Source organism: Mauremys mutica, chromosome 6 (genome assembly GCF_020497125.1).
Source record: "Mauremys mutica isolate MM-2020 ecotype Southern chromosome 6, ASM2049712v1, whole genome shotgun sequence".
NCBI lineage: Eukaryota > Metazoa > Chordata > Testudines > Geoemydidae > Mauremys > Mauremys mutica.
Genome location: NC_059077.1, coordinates 115,766,617 through 115,782,977, shown reverse-complemented (window position 1 = coordinate 115,782,977; position 16,361 = coordinate 115,766,617). Strand labels below are relative to the sequence as shown.

General features: G+C 44.2%; 1 long non-coding RNA gene across 1 annotated transcript; it reads left to right on the top strand.

Annotated features, from left to right (window-relative positions):
• Nucleotides 1-2,129: 2,129 nt before the first annotated feature.
• Nucleotides 2,130-4,145, top strand: LOC123373002. Its single transcript, XR_006580512.1, has 3 exons — nucleotides 2,130-2,249; nucleotides 2,739-2,771; nucleotides 4,028-4,145. It is a non-coding gene; the product is annotated as an uncharacterized LOC123373002 (long non-coding RNA).
• The last annotated feature ends 12,216 nt before the right edge of the window (nucleotides 4,146-16,361 follow it).

The following is a 16,361-nucleotide window of genomic DNA, read 5'->3' as shown; positions in this document are numbered from 1 at the left end:
CTTTTGAACCCCGTTATAGTATTGGCCTTCACAACATCCTCTGGCAAGGAGTTCCAGAGTTTGACAGTGTGTTGAGTGAAAAAAATACTTCCTCGTGTTTGTTTTAAACCTGCTACCTATTAATTTCATTTGGTGGCCCCTTGTTCTTGTATTATGAGAAGGAATAAATAAAACTTCCTTATTTACTTTCTCTATACCAGTCATGATTTTATAGACCTCTATCAGATCTCCCCTTAGTCGCCTCTTTTCGAAGCTGAAAAGTCCCAGTCTTATTAATCGCTCCTCATACAGAAGCCATTCTATACCCCTAATCATTTTTGTTGCCCTTTCCTGAACCTTTTCCAATTCCAATATATCTTTTTTGAGATGTGGCAACCATATCTACACGCAGTATTCAAGGTGTGGACGTACCATGGATTTATACAGAGGCAATATTGTATTTTCTGTCTTATTATCCATCCCTTTCTTGATGATTCCCAACATTCTGTTCACTTTTTTGACTGCAACTGCACATTGAGTGGACTATCCACAATGACTCCAAGATCTCTTTCTTGAGTGGTAACAGCTAATTTAGATCTCATCATTGTATACGTATAGTTGGGATTATGTTTTCCAATGTGCATTGCTTTGCATTTATCAACATTAAATTTAATCTGTCATTTTGTTGCCCAGTTTTGTGAGATCCTTTTGTAGCTCTTCACAGTCTGCCTGGGACTTAACTATCTTGAATAGTTTTGTATCATCTGCAAATTTTGCCACCTCACTATTTACCCCTTTTTCCAGATCATTTATGAATATGTTAAATAGGACTAGGCCCAGTACAGATCCCTGGAAGACACCACTATTTACCTCTCTCCATTCTGAAAACTGACCATTTATTCCTACCCTTTGTTTCCTATCTTATAACCAGTTACCAAACCATGAGAGGACCTTCCCTCTTATCCCATGACAGCTTATTTTGCTTAAGAGCCTTTGGTGAGGGACCTTGTCAAAGTCTTTCCGAAAATCTAAATACACTAAATCCACTGGATCCCCCTTGTCCACATGCTTATTGACCCCTTCAAGAATTCTAGTAGATTGGTGAGGCATGATTTCCCTTTACAAAAAAACATGTTGACTATTTCCCAACAAATTATGTTAATCTATGATCACCAGTAATTGTAAAAGAGACACTATCAAGGTAAAAATCATATATTTAACAAATGCCTTTTCTGTATTTTGGATAAAACTTCAGATTCCTAAAACATAACAAATATATGATACCCTAGACTCAATTCTGCTCAACAAAAATCCCATGTAATTTAATGGGAGTGGCAATAGGTCCCCTTACAGGTAATGTGGTCCAGTGGATAGGGCACTGCTCAGGGACTCAGGAGACCTGGGTGAAATCCTGGCCTCAGTGAAGTCAATTGACTTCAGTGTGTCCAGGATTTCACTCCTAGAGTCTACCACTGAATTGCTATAGTATCCCAGGCAAGTCACTTTACCCCTCAATTTTCCTTTCTCCGTCTTGTTTATTTAACCCCTGATTCTGTAAAGACTTATGTATGTGCTTAACTTTATGCACTGTAGGCAGCTCCATTGATATAAAGTATCTGGGCCTTAGACCATAAAAGGAGCTGGTATTAGATACTAGGAAAATGTTTCACCACTTTTCACTGAAAATTCCAGATTTTGAAGTGTTGTAACCAGCTCCGTATCTGTAGAGTATCCAACACTGAGATGTGTATTTGTACAGAGCCTTGCACAAATGGGGCCACTAGGTGTTTCTGTAATAAATAAAATAATGCCCTTTTCAATATTTCTCCTTTGTTTACTTTCACTCCACGTGAACATTGGTACTAGAATAGCATGACAGGGTACATCCACCATGCCCCTGTCTCTTCCATGAGCACAAATGGCTCTGAAACCATTTTGCCTGAAAACATCAGAATGTACTTTATTTACAGTGTCTAATCCCCCCCACCAATACATATCAGCACACCTTTGCTGAGGCCTTTACCAGCGAGCGCCCCTTGTCAGACTGTTAACTCTCTCACTCTCCCCTTTTTCCTCACTCACTTCCTTCCTCTTTCTGTGCTCTTTTGAAACCCCTTGTCTGTTAACTGGCTAATTAGTTCGTTGACTTTCAAACCTCACTCTGACCTAGTAATGGGGCACATTTCCTGACCAATTAGGCCTGAGGACGGGAGACTTTTCAAGCTCTATCACTCAGTGGCTCTGTCATCACTAGTCAGTTTCACCATCAGGTAATGTATTTAACTTCCCTGCAAAGGAACACTTACGTTTTTTAAAAAAATGCATTTTTAAAGAAAATATATTTTAGATTTTTCATTCATATTAGTTTTTGTAAAAACTTTTCTTTTTAGAACAAACTTAAATTGGGACTATTTAACTCAGCCCTTTTTATATGCCTATGCACCTTTACCCATGAGCGATTTGTGTGAACTTTCATAACTAACCAACACAATTTGGATAGCATGTGTCAAAAACTCAGAGAGAATTTAGCCATCAATGCATAAAGTTAAAAATGTGCTGAAAGCTTTTGAATAATTAACAAATTGGGGGAAATTGCGGCCTGTTTTCAAATATTCCCTGAGCAGATAAAGAAGCTACAGTTGTTGGATAAATTGTTATTTGTTCAGCACTAATTAGTTGTAATAGAGTAGTATGTTATGGAGAGAGGATCACTATTAAGCAAAACTCTTCTGATTATAATCCCTTTCTAAATATTACAGCCTAGGCTCCTGATCCTGCAAGCATTTATGCAGGTATGTAATTTTTTGCATATGAGTAGTACATACTGACTGTGTAAAGTTAAGCATGTGAGTAAACAGGTTTGGGCCTACATAAATATGGCAGAGGTATAAATATAGGAATAGGAGCACAATCCACATTCATTACACAAGGAAGTGCTGTTTTGTGAACAAAAAGCTATGAAATTGAATTCCTACTATAAATAACTTTACTATTATTTAATATTTATGTTGTGATAGCACTCAAAAGGCCCCAGTCAGAATCCAGTTGCCATTATGCTATGTGTGTTGTACTATATATCTTGCTAGCTATCAGGGGCGGCTCTAGGTATTTTGCTGCCCCAAGCACGGCAGGCAGGCTGCCTTCGGCGGCTTGCCTGCGGGAGGTCCCCGGTCCCGCGGATTCGGCAGCACGCCTGCGGCGACCGGCAGAGCGCCCCCCGCGGCTTGCCGCCCCAGGTACGTGCTTGGCATGCTGGTGCCTGGAGCCGCCCCTGCTAGCTATATTTTTTAAACAACTGTTTCAGAAAAAAAACCAATACCAATACCACAAATCATCTCACACATATCTTCATAGACTTTCTAAATTATTTTCCTATGTAACTAAAATCTACACAGATGACGTGGAAACCACTGTGATCACCCATTGGGCAGGTTTTCTCATCTGGCATGCTTTTTGGGAATTAGTTTTCTTAGGGTGACCTCAGAGGAGGATTTGTGCAACCTTGGATGCCATACCTCTTTTACCAGAGGCTTACCAGTTAGCAGCAGTTCTTCTCATCCATTCCTTCAACCACAGCCACTGAGTAGAGTTACCAGCTCCAGACCAAATCTCCAAATGAAGCATGCACGCAGTGATTTCAGAACTTGCCTCTCTGGAGCAAAATGCTGCTCTCAATTACACCAGAAAACCATTCTCATTTATACCCATCTATCTAGGCATATTTTAATATCACATCCACCACTATGCCTGAGCAACCAGTTTGTAGAATGATGTTGTGAGGTCACTACTTAGTATAATTCCCCAGCACATGGTTAAAACTCAGAGCTCCATCGCAATGATTTATTTATTGGTCTAGAGAATGTAGTATGTGCAAGCAATGTATTTTTCTGCCTCTCTGCTTACTAATCTCATTTCTGTAAGTTGCCTGGACTGTGTCTAACTGGATCTGATACATGTCATCCTTATCCTCCTATCTGACACTAACTACTGAGGAAAAGGAGTCTTTTAGATCCAAACCAATTTTTAAAGTAATAAATTGTCTCACTAGATGCAAACTGCAAGAAGATTTACGAACTCCAGGATACAAACAGGCTGAAGTCTTGTTGGAAGAAATGCAAAGGCACTTAACATGGGCCTCCCTGACTCAGACAAACAGGCAAACCCAGCTACAGTAAGGGTACGTCTACACTACGGGACTATTCCGAATTTGCATAAACCGGTTTTGTAAAACAGATTTTATAAAATCGAGTGTGCGCGGCCACACTAAACACATTAAATCGGTGGTGTGCGTCCATGGTCCGAGGCTAGCGTCGATTTCTGGAGCGTTGCACTGTGGGTAGCTATCCCGTAGCTATCCCATAGTTCCCGCAGCCTCCCCCGCCCCTTGGCATTTCCGGGTTGAGATCCCAGTGCCTGATGGGGCAAAAATCATTTTCGCGGGTGGTTCTGGGTACAGCCTCACCCCTCCCTCCCTCCCTGACAGCGGCAGACAACCGTTTCGCGCCTTTTTTGCTTGGTGAACCGTGCAGACGCCATAGCACAGCAAGCATGGACCCTGCTCAGCTCCATACCGCAATCGTGGATGTTTTAAACACCTCGCGCACTCTCGTGCAGTATATGCTGAACCAGGACCTTCGAACCGAGGCGAGTAAGAGGCGGATACGGCAGCGCGGCGATGACAGTGATGAGGACGTGGACACAGAATTATCTCAAACCGCGGGCCCCGGCGCTTTGGAGATCCTGATGGTAATGGGGCAGATTCTATCCATTGAACGCCGATTTTGGGCCCGGGAAACAAGCACTGACTGGTGGGACCGCATTGTGTTGCAGGTGTGGGACGATTCCCAGTGGCTGCGAAACTTTTGCATGCGTAAGGGCACTTTCATGGAACTTTGTGACTTGCTTGCCCCTGCCCTGAAACGCCATAATACCAAGATGAGAGCAGCCCTCACAGTAGAGAAGCGAGTGGCGATAGCCCTGTGGAAGCTTGCAACGCCAGACAGCTACCGGTCAGTCGGGAATCAATTTGGAGTTGGAAAATCTACTGTGGGGGCTGCTGTGATGCAAGTAGCCAAAGCAATCACTAAGCTGCTGCTACGAAAGGTTGTGACTCTGGGAAACGTGCAGGCCATAGTGGATGGCTTTGCTGCAATGGGATTCCCTAACTGTGGGGGGGCGATAGATGGAACCCATATCCCTATCTTGGCACCGCAGCACCAGGGCACCCAGTACGTAAACCGGAAGGGGTACTTTTCAATGGTGCTGCAAGCACTGGTGGATCACAAGGGACGTTTCACAAACATCCACGCGGGATGGCCAGGGAGGGTTCATGACGCTCGCGTATTCAGAAGCACTACTCTGTTTAAACGGCTGCAACAAGGGACTTACTTCCCAGACCAGAAAATAACAGTTGGGGATGTTGAAATGCCTGTCGTTATCCTGGGGGACCCAGCCTACCCCTTGATGCCATGGCTCATGAAGCCATACACAGGCAGCCTGGACAGTGGTCAGGATCTGTTCAATTACAGGCTGAGCAAGTGCAGAATGGTGGTGGAATGTGCATTTGGCCGTTTAAAGGCGCGCTGGCGCACATTACTGACTCGCTCAGACCTCAGCCAAACCAATGTCCCCTATGTTATTGCTGCTTGCTGTATTCTCCACAATCTCTGTGAGAGTAAGGGGGAGACCTTTATGGCGGGGTGGGAGGCTGAGGCAAATCACCTGGCCGCTGATTACGCGCAGCCAGACACCAGGGAGATTAGAAGAGCACACCAGGAAGCGGTGCGCATCAGAGAAGCTTTGAAAACGAGCTTCATCAATGGCCAGGGTACAGTGTGACTGCTGTGTTTGTTGATGAACACCCAACCCCCTTGATTGACTCAGTCCCTGTAAGCAACTCCCCCTCCCCCTTCGAGTACAGCTTACTTATGCAAATAAAGTCACTCATTTAAAAAGCATGAATTCTTTATTGATTCATTATAAAAAGAGGGAGAGAAGTAAGGGTGTGCTTTGGGAGGAGGAAAGGAGGGATGGAGAAGGCCATTAAAAAAATAAAATTCAGAGTAACGACATCCTTCTGGTTGGGCTGTCCACGGGGGTGGAGTGGGCGGGTGCACGGAGCCTCCCCCCACGCGTTCTTACACGTCTGGGTGAGGAGGCTAAGGAACATGGTGAGGGGGGAGGGTGGTTATACAGGGGCTGCAGCGGCACTCTGTGATCCTGCTGCCGTTCCTGAAGCTCCACAAGACGCCGGAGCATGTCAGTTTGATCACGCAGCAGCCCCAGAGTTGCATCCCGCCACCGCTGATCTTCCTGCCGCCACCGCTGATTTTCCTGCCGGTCTTCCTGCCGCCACCTCTCATCTCGGTTGTCCCTCCTGTCCTCACGTTCATCCCTCCTGTCCTCACGTTCACTGGCCTCTTTCCTGTAATTTGAAACCACGTCCTTCCACTCATTCAGATGAGCTCTTTCATTGCGTGTAACTTCCATAATATCCGAGAACATCTCATCTCGCGTCTTCTTTTTCCTCCGCCTTATCTGTGCTAGCCTTTGGGATGGAGGAGGGACGCTTGAAATATTTGCAGCTGCATGAGGGAGATAAATATTTAGAAAGATACATTTTACAGAACAATGGTTATACTCTTTCACAGTGAAAAGCACTATTCACCTTACATAGCACATGTGATTTCCCTACAAGGTCGCATTTTTCATCTTAATAGTGCCTGCTTGCAACTCTTGGGTTACAGATCTCAGACACAGGTCCAGGCATCAGGATTCAGCTTGCATGCGGCCATGGTAAGCCACTGTCTCAGTGATTTACCCCTCCCCCCCCAACGCATGGCTAATACCACGCTAGCTCCCTGCTAATCAACAACCTTCCCCCTCCCCCCCACCCACTGCTTGTCCGGTAGCTTGGGGAAGATCGCCTTGCCGGTGACCACACAGAAAAGATCATCGGCATTTCACTCCTCCCCTCCCCCCGCTTCGCTACGTGCAGGAAAGTGTTTTTTTTAAGCTGCTGCATTCCACGAACCCAGTAGAAAAATGGCCACCCCCCCTTACTTAAATTCCTGATTTCTAACCAGGTTATCCTGAACGATATCACTTTGCTGAGGATAACAGAACAAGATAAAGAGCGCATGCTTCTTGAATGCCAGCAGTCACCGGGACCATACGCCGCTATGCTTTGCCACGCAATGATACCTGATTACTTGCTACATGCATGGCATGGTAAAGTGTCCTACCATGGTGGGCGGAACAAGGATGCTTTGCCCAGAAACCTTCTGCAAAGGCTTCTGGAGTACCTACAGGAGCGCTTCATCGAGATGTCCCTGGAGGATTTCCTCTCAATCCCCGGACATGTTAACAAACTTTTCTAAGTAACTATACTGTCTGCGAATGCGTCCCAAGTCCTCAGGGCAAATCAATCATTAAAAAAGGCTTGCTTAAAAAACACTGTTTGCTATTTGCAAAGGTACACTCACCAGAGCTCCCTTCCATGGCGTCATTCTCTGGAATAGTTGCTTGTGAGGGCTGGGAGCAGGGTAATTCCGTCAGGGTGATAAAAAGCTCCTGGCTGCTGGGGGTCACGGAGTGCTGTGTGCTCTCTGCGAGGTCTTCCTCCTCTTCTTCATCTTCATCTTCCCCGTCTGACATGGCAGAGATTACAACCCCCACCTCGGAATCCACGGTCAGGGGTGGGGTACTTGTGGCGCAGCCCCCTAAAATTGCATGCAGCTCAGCATAGAAGCGGCATGTTTTTCGACCTGCCCCGGACCTTCCGTTTGCTTCTTTGGTTTTCTGGTAGGCTTGTCTGAGCTCCTTAACTTTCACTCTGCACTGCACGGAGTCCCTGCTGTGGCCTTTATCCGTCATAGACTTAGAAATTCTTTCAAATACTTTTTCATTTCGTCTTTTGGAACGCAGTTCTGTTAGCACTGAATCCTCTCCCCATATAGCGATCAGATCCATTACCTCCCGAGCGGTCCATGCTGGGGCTCTTTTTCGATTCTCAGGAGACTGCATTGTTAACTGTGCTGATGAGCTGTGCGTGGTCACCTGTGATGATGAGCTCTCCACGCTGGGGAAGCAGGAAATGAATTTCAAAAGTTCGCGGGGCTTTTCCTGTCTACCTGGCCAGTGCATCCGAGTTGAGAATGCTGTCCAGAGCGGTCAGTGGTGCACTGTGGGATAGCTCCCGGAGGCCAATACCGTCGATTGCGGCCACACTAACCCTATTCCGATATGTTAATACCGATATTAGCGCTACTCCTCTCGTCGGGCAGGAGTACAGAAACCGATTTAAAGAGCCATTAAAATCGATATAAGGTGCCTCCTAGTGTGGACGGTTGTGGCGTTAAATCGGTTTTAGGCTCCTAAAACCGATTTAAACGCCTAGTGTAGACCAGGCCTAAGGCTCAGTTGTAGGTCCATTCTGCATTTGTTGTATAATAAAATCAATTGTTCTTTCTATTTGTGCTATATCTGTTTCTCTTCCTCTCTGTCCCATGCCTGGAGTTTAGTATTGGGTAGCTCCTGACATAGGCGACAGGTAGTTTTATTTGCATAAGAGAATATAGCAAACTCAGGGAGTTGATATGTAAAATCCCATGGGAAGCAAGTCTAAGGGGAAAAACAACTGAAGACAGTTGGCAGTTTTTCAAAGAGACATTATTAAAGGCACAAGAGCAAACTATCCCACTGCATAGGAAAGATAAGAAGTATGGCAAGAGACCACCCTGGCTTAACCAGGAGATCTTCGATGGTCTAAAACTCAAAAGAGAGTCCTATAAAAAGTGGAAACTCAGTCAAATTACAAAGGATGAATATAAACAAATAACACAAATATGTAGGGACAAAATTAGAAAAGCCAAAGCACAAAATGAGATCAAATAAGCTAGGGACATAGAAGGAAACAAGAAAACATTCTACACATACATTAGAAGCAAGAGGAAGACCGAGGACAGAGTAGGCCCATTACTCAACGAGGGGGGAAAGAGAATAACAGAAAATGTGGAAATGGCAGAGGTGCTTAATGACTTCTTTCGGTTTTCACCAAGAAGATTGGTGGCGACTGGACGTCTAAAATAGTGACTGCCCGTGAAAATGAGGTAGGATCAGAGTCTAAAATAGGGAAAGAACAAGTCAAAAATTACTTAGACAAGTTAGATGTCTTCAAATCACCAGGGCCTGATGAAATGCATCCTAGAGTACTCAAGGAGCTGACAGAGGAGATATCTGAGCCATCAGCAATTATCTTTGAAAAGTCATGGAAGATGGGAGACATTCCAGAAGATTGGAAAAGGACAAAAATAGTGCCCATCTATAAAAAGGGAAATAAAGACAACCCAGGGAATTACAGACCAGTCAGCTTAACTTCTGTACCTGGAAAGATAATGGAGCAAATAATTAAGCAATCAATTTGCAAACACCTAGAATATAATAAGGTGATAAATAACAATCAGCATGGATTTGTCAAGAACAAATAATGTCAAACCAACTTGATAGCTTTCTTTGACAGGGTAACAAGCCTTGTGGATGGGGGGAAGAGGTAGATGTGGTATATCTTGACTTTAGTATGGCTTTTGATACTGTCTCGCATGACCTCATAAACAAACTAGGGAAATACAACCTAGATGGAGCTACTATAAGGTGGGTGCATAACTGGCTGGAAAATTGTTCCCAGAGAGTAGTTATCAGTGGTTCACAGTCATGCTGGAAGGGCATAACGAGTGGGGTTCTGCAGGAATCAGTTCTGGGTCCGGTTCTGTTTAATATCTTAATCAATGATTTAGCTAATGGCATACAGAGGACACTTATAAAATTTGCAGACGATACCAAGCTGGGAGGGGTTGCAAGTGCTTTGGAGAATAGGATTAAAATTCAAAATGATCTGGACAAACTGGAGAAATGGTCTGAAGTAAATAGGATGAAATTCAATAAGGACAAATGCAAAGTACTTCATTTAGGAAGGAACAATCAGTTGCACACATACAAAATGGGAAATAACTGCCTAGGAAGGAGTACTGTGGAAAGGAATCTAGGGGTCATAGTGGATCACAATCTAAATATGAGTCGATGGTGTAACACTGTTGGAAAAAAAAGCAAACATTCTGGGATGTATTAGCAGGAGTATTGTAAGTGTAAGCAGAGTCAGGATGAGATCTACCCTGACATCTGGTGGTACATTATGAGGAGTGGGCAAAGGAATTTTAGGAATGTGCATTTGCATTGGTAAACCCACTCCACTTAGCATAACACACGGCAGCATGGGATGGTTATTTTCACACTGTGGAATCCCCAGTTATTGGGGCATGAAGGAAAAAAAAGTGCTGTTACCTTAATTATGTGAATGAGGAACTATGAGACTGCTTTATGACAGAAATGACTCAACCTACATTAAATAGTACTTGCTAGACAAGGGACATGGGTTCCAAAACCCAGTGAATTGAGAGAGGCTGGGGACAGGTATCTGTACTTGGTGGTGCAGGCTCCTTGTGTGAGCCAGAGGCCCCAGTTTTGCCTATGCCTCTCTCCACTGTGGAATGTCAGAGTTAATTTTTGATTCCCTTAAGAATCTAGATACAGGTTACTGAGCTGAACTCACTTTGGACCAGTAGTGCACTGGCACTGGGCTCCCCTACTGTGAGCTGAAATCACTAAAAGCTGAAATCACTAAGAGCTGAAATCACTGGAATCGCTGAGCTAAGAGCACTGAGTACTGTGCTAACCAGTGGGGGAGCCTGAAGCTATACTGTGGAGCAGAGCAGCTGGCAGAGTGGAGCGAGCAGTTTCCGAGGACGGCTGGAGCGGCTCACAGGACAGCTAGTGGACCAGAGCAGCTGGTAGAGTGGAGCAGCTGTGGGACGGGTGGAGCAGCCCACGGAGCGAGCGGAGCTGAGCAGTTGCGGGGACGACTAGTGGAAGCAGAACCCCGTGAAGAGGCAGGGCAGTTGGCCCCAAACCACGTAAGGTGCCCCTTGCTACCGAGGCTGGGGAGGGGGACCTCTGCAGGTAGACTCTCAAACTCTGGGGCTGCCTGACCCGGGACAGAGACTTTTGGATTGTGGGACTTTTGGGACTGTGGGTGATTTGGGGGGTTGCTGGACTCAAGAGACCAGAGAGAAGGACACGGCCCAATTTCCTTGGGTGGGTCTTTGCTCACGGTTTGATCTATGAACTCTAGCTGAGGTATTTTCCCAATGTAATGCTTGTTGTTTACCTCATGTAATTAAATCTTTTTTGCTACACCAAGACTCTGTGCTTGCGAGAGGGGAAGTATTGCCTCCTTGAGGCGCCCAGGGGTGTGTGTAAGATTTTCCCAGGTCACTGGGTGGGGGCTAGAGCTGGTTTTGCATTACTTTGTAGGGAAGGGACCCATATGTATTGAACCCGGCCCTTGCTGCTATTGTTTCGGCCTGGCAGAAGGGTTTCATAAGCAAGACACGAGAAGTAATTCTTCCGCTTTACTCCATGCTGATTAGGCCTCAACTGGAGTATTGTGTCCAGTTCTGGGCACCACATTTCAGGAAAGATGTGGACAAATTGGAGAAAGTCCAGAGGAGAGCAACAAAAATGATTAAAGGTCTAGAAAACATGACCTATGAGGGAAGATTGAGAAAATTGGGTTTGTTTAGTCTGGAGAAGAGAAGACTGAGAGGGGACATAACAGTTTTCAAGTACATAAAAGGTTGTTACAAGGAGAAGAGAGAAAAATTGTTTTTCTTAACCTCTGAGGATAGGACAAGAAGCAATGGGCTTAAATTGCAGCAAGGGCGGTTTAGGTTGGACATTAGGAAAAAGTTCCTAACTGTTGGAGTGGTTAAGCATCGGACTAAATTGCGGAGGGATGTTATGGAATCTCCATCATTGGGGATTTTTAAGACAGGTTAGACAAACACCTGTCAGGGATGGTCTAGATAATACTTAATCCTGACTTGAGTGCAGGGGATTGGACTAGATGACCTCTTGAGGTCTGTGAGGTTATCTGATTAAAATATGACCATATAGATCATTGTTGCAACCAGTTATATATTTGTAGCAAATATTGTACAAAGGTTGTAGAGTAAGGTGTCTATGAAAAGTTTATGATTTGCTGGTTATGATTATGCTATCTGCATGCATGCATCATTTTTGTATGTGAAGATATAAGTAGATCATAGAAGAAGATCATAGATCATAGAATTCAAGATCAGAAGGGACCATTATGATCATCTAGTCTGAACTCCTGCAAGATGCAGGCCACATAAGCCGATCTACCCACTCCTTTAGCAAGCGACCCCTGCCCCATGCTTCGGAGGAAGGCGAAAAACCTCCAGGGCCACTGCCAATCTGCCCTGGAGGAAAATTCCTTCCCGACCCCAAATATGGCGGTCAGCTGAACCCCGAGCATGCGGGCAAGACTCTCCAGCCATACCCTCTGGAAAAAGGTTAAGAATATCATATCATTGACCCATTGTACTATTTACCAGTGTGGCACTTAATTGACCTATTGACTAAGCCCGTTATCCTATTATACCATCTCCTCCATAAACTTATCTAGCTTAATCTTAAAGTCATGGAGGTCCTTCGCCCCCACTGTTTCCCTCGGTAGGCTGTTCCAGTATTGCACTCCCCTGATGGTTAGAAACCTTCGTCTAATTTCAAGCCTAAATTTGCTCTATAGTTGGATTTCAAATGTTTGCTCCAGGGGTAACACCCACAAAGTAATTAGCCAGCACATCTTGGAGGGACTATTCAAATTGAGTGGCCCATCCAAAGAACATTTAATGGACCATGGGAGATGCCCATCTACACTTAATGGAATTTCCTTCTATGACTAGATGAAATGAATGGACATGTGACTTGCCCATGTGACTCCAAACTCCATCTTGTTGCTGTAATTTTCCACAGTAAGAACAATGGGATGCCCTCCGCATGGCAAAAGCTATAAAAGGCAGCTGCATCATCTCCATTTTGTCTCCAGTCCTGCTTCTTACCTCTAGAGCAAGTTTGCTACAAAGTGAAGCTCTGAACAATGGACTGAATGACCCATCTAAGCTGTGGACGTACTCCAGAGACTTAAGTCAGCAGTTTAGTCCATCACTGCTACAAGCCTAAACCAAGAAATTTGCCATTTCTGTATGTAATTGATTCCTTTAACCAATTTTAACTCTCACCTTTCTTTTTATGAGTAAACCTGTAGATTTTAGTTACTAAAGGATTGGCACCAGCGTGATTTTTGGGTAAGATCTAAGTCAGGGGTCGGGAACGGCAGCCTTTCAGAAGTGGTGTGCCGAGTCTTCATTTATTCACTCTAATTTAAGGTTTCGCGTGCCAGTAATACATTTTAATGTTTTTAGAAGGTCTCTTTCTATAAGTTTATAATATATAACTAAACTATTGTTGTATGTAAAGTAAATAAGGTTTTTAAAATGTTTAAGGAACTTCATTTAAAATTAAATTAAAATGCAGAGCCCCCCCGGACTGGTGGCCAGGACCCAGGCAGTGTGAGTGCCACTGAAAATCAGCTTGTGTGCTGCCTTTGACATGCGTGCCAGAGGTTGCCTACCCCTAGACTCTAAGTTATATATTGACCTGAGTGTGTGGCTGGTCCTTTGGGATCAGAAGAACTTTGATGAGACCAGTTGTAAAGAACCACTCATCTCTGAATCCAGTGTTTTTGGTGGTGATATAAGAACTGGAATGCCTGAGGACAGGGCTGCCCAAAGGATTCAGGGGGCCTGGGGCAAAGCGGGGGAGCTGTGGCGCTTGTACTCACCCGGCGGCGGTCCGGGTCTTCGGCGGCATTTCAGTGGCAGGGGGCCCTTCAGTTGCTCCGCGTCTTTGGCAGCACTGAAGGACCCCCCGCTGCCGGCAGATCACCACCAGGCCAGGGCTCGCGGGGCCCCTGCAGGGTCTGGCGCCTGGGGCAAATTGCCCCACTTGCACCCCCCGGTGGCCCTGCCTGAGGAAACTGCCTTTATGTTTTCTTGTTAGCCAGTGTGGTGAAACAGGAGTTTAGTTTTGTGGCTGGTTTGGCATATCTTTTATAAAAGAATAAACCACCAGTTTGGGGTTGTGTTTGCCCTATATCTCAGCAGTTCGTCCTGAATTTGACAGTCTCAGTTATGACCTACTAAGGCACAGTTACAAGCTCCCTTCCAGTTCTATGATTTCTATGAATATGCTTTGTTAAATTTACATGTTGTGAAAATCATGCAGTGTACTGGGTTTGTTAGAAAAGATCAAATGCAAAGTTAAAATTTGTTTTTTCCTCCTTTTAGATAACTTTACACTTGATCCTGCAGTTCATACTAAGGAAAACAAACAAACACCACTACATTTAAACCACAGGTAATTTTGCCAGATTGAAAGCTGCAAATTTTCATACAAATCTCAGATTATATGAACCACACTTTGCTTTTTATCTTGTTCTTGTTATGTTCTTAATGTCCTACAGTGCAGATGGACAGAAATTATTCTCATGCTTCACTTACACGTCTCTTATTTTTCTGCACATTACTAGAATGCCAAAAATTTAATTGTACAGTAGTTCTCTTTGCTGCATCATTCATGGGTTATTTAACTTTGAACCTTTGCCAAATAACTTTTTTCTTAATAAGTTGTGTTCTGCAAAACCTTGAATATCCACAATTTTGTACTGATTAGTATTAACATGAATCGCTTAAAGGTGAAGGGTTCAGATCTCAAAGATATTTTACGCTCCTATCTTCCAATGATGTTTGTGTAGCCGGTTGAGTTGCAGGTACAAAACATAGCATTGCCAACCCAAAAAGTTAAAAAATCAGGAGTCAGGCCTCAAAAAATCATTAAATTAGCTTAGAAATCCTGGGACTTTTTAAAAATAACGGTAACACTTGGGTTCTTTTTCTTTGCTTTCTGGTCTCGGAGACTCAAGTCACACTTTCCAGCTTTCTCCTGAACTGCAACAGACAGGAACTTAATTTCTTTTTTAAAAGGGTCCTGAGGTTGTCATGTAATCACTTGACTCTGGGAGCTGGTGCTTTGAGGAAAAACCCACAATATCACGAGACTTGTGTTAAACGCACAAGAGTTGGCAACACTCTGTTATAAGCTTGATTGGAAGCACTTGTGTGAGCTTCAACATTTTTCAACAGGGAGCACTGAGAAGCCCAAAACCTATTGTGCGTTAAATAAAAGAACAAAAAATACAGCCAGGTCCTGAATCCAGGTAGCAGGACCCCTCAACCCACACAGCACTCCTATTGCATCAGAGACTGGGATGCATGGATCTTCTCAAAAAGATCCAGTTGCAAGATCTGGCCCTATGCAAGCAGGCCCAGAGAGTGACAGCCAAGTATTGAAGAAGAAAAGTGTATTTTCTACATAATTAGGAGTACAGAAATAGGCTCCTACAGTTTGTCTAGGGATCTCATACTTAAGAAATTGTGATTTAAAAGTGCTGTTCGCAATGTTCTGTTCTGTTCCCTATAGGTCAAATTACCATGCTATGACTCTGATTGTGACCATATACAGAAAATGTTTTCATTGCTCTTTTTATTTTGAATTTATTTTGAAGTAGGATGTTACCAAGTTTGAAAATCAGCTGCCAAACAACCAACCCTATCAAAATACAGCACGTGAGATGAAAATTAAGTAATTAACATGCCAAATAACTAATTCAAGAGAGGCTCAAATTCAATTTCTCTCTCTCTCTCTCTCTCTCATGCCAAATGAAAAGCTGACAAACACGCTAAGCAAAATCCTAACAATTATTCATTGTTCCATCATACCTGCTGAAAAACAACAAAACAGAACAGAGGACATTTTTATGCTGCTATAATTGGGTAAACAGGCAAAGGGTTAGTTTTTGAGCTGGTTCAGGGGATCAAGAATTTCAGATATCGCATATGTTGAATTACAATGACTATTTCGGAAGAAAACCTTTCATCTCTCCATCACTTCACATAAATTTTCACATGCTACTTTGTTTTGTTTTTTTCCCCCTTTATTGCAAGGATTGTTGTTTGCTTAAATGAGGAGGGGAAAGGATCTGATAGCAGCTGTCTGAGCAGGGCCAGGCTGTGATAGGTTTTTACATGGATGCATGAGGAGGCAGTGAGCAAAGAGCCTCACATGACGGTAGGCTCTCTTCTTGGGGGAGCATAAGGATTGCTTCTCAGTGTGGTCCTAAGGGGGCAGGGAGAATCTGGGGCTAGGACTTTCTCTATTCACTACAGACTGGCCTGGATAGTGCTCACACTGGCCTGGATAGTGCACCACCCATCACAGATACTGTGTGGACACAGGGGCCTGGCTAGAGTTCAAAGATCCCTGAGCTCCTTGGGGCAGCTCAGCTCTGCACTATCTCCATTTAGACATGCGGCTAAATGTCACAATCTGACATGCAGCTCAAATGA